Genomic DNA, 4,642 nt, shown 5'->3' with positions numbered 1-4,642 from the left:
GTAGTCTGTTGTCCATTCTCAACAGAATACAACATTGCACTCTTCCTTTGGTGAATGTCTTCACTGCAAAAGGTCATTCTAATAACTCTAAACAGTTGAAATGGATTCCCAACTCCTGGTTGGACCATAAACCCACTGTAGACATATAGTCGCAAATCACCCCTAGTATGTACAGCTGGCGGCTGAATACAAAACCATCTCTGCCCTCATGTAAAAAAAACGATTTCAGGCCACCATGTGAGTCAACCACCAACTCAGCTCCTTCTTGGCTTCCTCAACTACAGAAACATATCTTCATATGATAGACCCCTCCTTAGATATTTTTTTTGTATTCCCAGTAATGCCAGATAATGATAAGGCTTGTCTTCTGAACTGACACAAACAATCTGCTCAGTAGCCTGGGCAGGTTTGCTAGTGATGTCTGCTCCTGACTAAACACCTTTTTATTTTCTTCTTTATTGCCTGAATCTTTTTATCCAGGAGCCTTAATTGAGGCTGAATTGAATTTACCTCAAAGCCCAGAAAATCCAAGCATTGAGATGGGTTCAGGACTGACGTCCTTGAATTGATCACAAAAGTTCTGTAGTAATGCGATTGAGACATGCTTCTGTACCATTGCTTTGTCTTGTTCCATGAGCTGCATATCATCTGGGTAAATTATCAGTCTGATTCCCCTGGATCTCAGATATGGTTTGTGGAGCTTCATAAAACACCAGGGGGTGGAAGACAATCTGAGTGTGTCTATTCCACTGAAAATGCAGGAACCTCCTGTGAGGTTTGCAGACTGGTTCTGTCACATATATGTCCTTCAGGTCCAGGCACACCTTCTATTCTTCCTGTCTCAAAATATCTTGAAAGAGATAGATCCCCTCCATCTTGAAGTGGTAATGAAACAGTCAATGATTTAGGTTCTTTAGACTTATGACTGGACATATCTCTAAAGCACATTTGCCACTAGAAACCGGTGGCTCAAAAAACCCTGAAACATTTACTTCCCTGAAAGCTGCTTTGTCGGAACCTTTTGGCCCAAGAAAGAAACTGCTTTCCTGGTATAAAAACACCAGAACTGACAGTTTCCATTGTTGTGGTTCTTGTGTAAACTCAAATGGAAACCTGATTACTTTCTAAAGCACTTGAGGATCCTCTGTAATAATTCACCAGTTGCTTGCAACGGAAGATAGCCTGTCTCCAAGTCTCTCTTTCCCAGCCTGACCTCTGTTCACCTGTATGATAATCTGTGGGCAGTCTTTGACTTCCTCTCCAGGGCTACCATGGCTTCTGCTGTCTCTCATCAGGAAGAAAGGTGATGGATGTCTCCTGTCCTGCCAGAGTTGGTTACCTCAATAGTCTTTGTTGTGAAACCACAGCAGGCTGACCATCCAGTGCTCTTGACCTGCCATTCCAAAAGACATATGGCCAAATGCTCTTTTCAGGGACAGCTGTGCTTTATCTAAAGCAGTATAGGTGCCCTTAAATTTGGTCATCTTCTTTTGAACAGGATCACCAAACAGCTCGCCTGGGACGATTGCTTCAGCCTCATTCATTGCTAAATTTCATAGCTTTGGATCGATTTACAACAGGAAACCATTCCTTTGCTCTGATGCAGTTGCACAATTGGCATTGCCCAGAAAACAGACTGTTATCTGGCCCACCCCAACTTGTTTATAAGACACAATAAAAATAAAAAGATTTTATGAAAATATTTTCATCGTGTGAATGGGTTTTCCTTTCTACTCTTTCTGGAATTAAATTGACCAAAGACCTGGAGTAGCTGCATTCCAATTGGAACACTTACAGACTGTGTTTGATAACTAAAGCATGAATAGCTGGAATGTGTAACTTTAAGAGTGCTTCGCTCAACTTTGGTAAACACATTGTGTATCCTTCCACAGCTGATGTCAGGCCTTTCATTGCATTGAACAGGAGTGAGTATTTTCTCCCCCTCCCTCTGAAATTCTCACTTTTCTTTCTCCATCTGGCCATCCTCTATCTCTCCAACTCATGCTTGCCCTGCAGCCCCTCATGCTCTGTGCATCACCCACTCTGCTTCAGTGGGCGACCGCCTTAAAATATTTTTTAACCATTCCAAGATGGCTGCCTTTGTGGTCCCATGCACATGCATGCACAGTGGCCACTGTTTGATCACTGTCTTCAATTTATAGAAACCATTAAATGAAGGCTGCTGAACGTGCACACAAAGTCGTGGTGGCCCTCTTTGAATGAGTTTTTTTAAAGTACACAAAAATTCAAAGATAGCCAGCAAGCATGTAAACGTAGGCACAGCAGTTCTCTGGATGTTGTTCAGCAAACTAAAGTGTTGCATGGATTCTGCTCTTAGAACAGAACTATGCCTGGAACCGTGGGGCATTAGTATTGTAGGGGCTGAGTCACCATACCACCTCAGTGTATATGAGCCTGAGTCTGAATAGCTAAAGTGCCTCACTTGCCTTCTGAACCTTACCAGAAATACAAGTGAATTGGCACACATAACACTCTTGACCCTCTCAGGTATCGCGGTAACAGGATACACCCTTTCACTCTCTCAATCATACTCATCCACAAAGAGATAACCAGGAGACACTAAGGAGGAATAGAATATTTTTTCAAACTATTGTTCCCTGGAATACAGTTTACATGCCACAATTAGAAAATAAATGCATAATAAAAATACTGTTAGCGTGCTTAATAATCCATATACCATGAAAAGCCCTATCATTTTATAAAACAGCATAACCCATACCCCCCTCCCTTGCTAATGAAGATAAATGATTACATATCAAGGATCTCTGGGATAACTGGCAAACCCTGTTCCTTAGCATTCAAAGATGGAGGGTCTACATCCCAGCAGTCGCAGTGCTCTTGCCTCAAAACTCTCGTTCCACGTGTGTGTTGTGATTCCTGTGCTCCTCTATATGATAGAACATGAGTGCACATAAACAACAGCTACATTCTTGTGTTATGTCTAGGTGCTAGTGTCTGGCCAGAAAGAATAACAAGGGACATTGTTGTTTGGTCTTATCTATGGTGTTCAGACTAAATCCCAGGAAAGGGATAGAACGCGAAAACATATGCGGGTTCTGTGTGAGAGTACAATGTGGCACAAAGACAAGTATGTTTATCTAGTAACATGAGCAAAAGAAAATGAGGCCCACAACGTGCACCGCTAGGCTAACATAGGGAGAACTACAATGGGCCGTGCAGGAAACACATGGCCATGTTTGGATGAATTTTCTTAAAGTATAAGAAAAAAGTATGTAAACTTGCTGCAACCATTTTTCAATTAATTTTCTTAAAGTATAAGAAAATTCAAGGATGACTGCTGTATCTGCACATGCATGCAAATGTGCTGTCTTTGAATGTTTTTTATTCAAATACAAGAAAATCCATTCAAACATGGCCACTGCACCTGTGTGAGCATGCAAGGTGCCCATCCAGGAAGAACAAACATTTCCAAAGCCACTATATTTCATGGGCAACAGCTTTTGGCTTTGTCAGTGTTTGTTATAAATTTCACACTGTCTTCATTATTGTTTGTAATAAAGGAGAATATTAAGGAAATAAACACTTTTGTCCTGAATTCAAATCTCAAATATACCCACATAATAAAAAAAGAGATAGAGGGTCTGATTCACAAAGGGCATCTGCACTCGTGGCGGAGGCCATGCAGTCATGTGCGAATCTCCACACTCTGGCGGAATCTCCGCAATGAGAATTCTTGCGGAGATTCCGCATGAATGCGGAGACTCCCTCACGACTGTAGGGCCTCTGCCATGAGTGCGGAGGCCCTTTGTGAATCAGGCCCAAAATGTCTGAACTCAGGAGTCAACCACAGAACAACTTGATTGAGTTAAATACAATTGTAGCCTTCGTTACTGGCGTGTCGGTCATGTCCCAAGGTCAACGTAGTAAATTGTGGGGTGATGCCACTGTTTAAGTTTAAGGCCTAACTCCTGTGGTGGTGTGAGCCTTTGTCTCAAAGTACCGCCTCATCAGTTTTTAATCTTACCTATTGTACCCACCAATAAAGGCAATTAGCTGGGATATTTTAAGGTATTTTTAACTCACTCATATGGATCCCTCTATTATACAGTAACTTTTATCTAAGAACTCCCTCCTACGCCGAGTCCAACAGGATGTCAAGTCCCCCCTGGTGGCACTGTCCTACCAGGGTGGGGAGAGGTTGCCGATGATGAAGCATGCCACAAGTTTCTGTGTGAGGGTTCCTCTTCCATGAGGATGACCTTCCCTCCCTTTAGCACTCACACAGGAACTCTGCGCCTTTCCCAGTGGGACTCTTGGTTGCTTGTCCCAGGGTAGGCATACTGAATTGTGTATTCTACTGATAGCTGCCGTACGTGTTGTGGTAATTGGGACCTTCTAGGAGTTTGTACGGCGGCCTCCCTCCTCCACTCCCTTATGTGTTTTGAGCCCCTGTTTAAGTTCACATGTCTGTGTTGTCCCAATTTGCAAGTCACTCAAAATGTAAGGTCATAGCGTCCAGGGCGCGCAGCTCTTAAAACTGGTTGTGCTACAACCCAAAACACACCCACATCCCCATACATCTGAAGATTTCCATCTACTGCTAAGTCAGCTTTTAGTACCATGGGCTCTTTATACCTGCCTAATTCATCTCCAACCAGTG

Source organism: Triturus cristatus, chromosome 8 (genome assembly GCF_964204655.1).
Source record: "Triturus cristatus chromosome 8, aTriCri1.1, whole genome shotgun sequence".
NCBI lineage: Eukaryota > Metazoa > Chordata > Amphibia > Caudata > Salamandridae > Triturus > Triturus cristatus.
The sequence above is the reverse complement of the archived record's forward strand: the minus strand, read 5'-3'. Positions refer to the sequence as shown.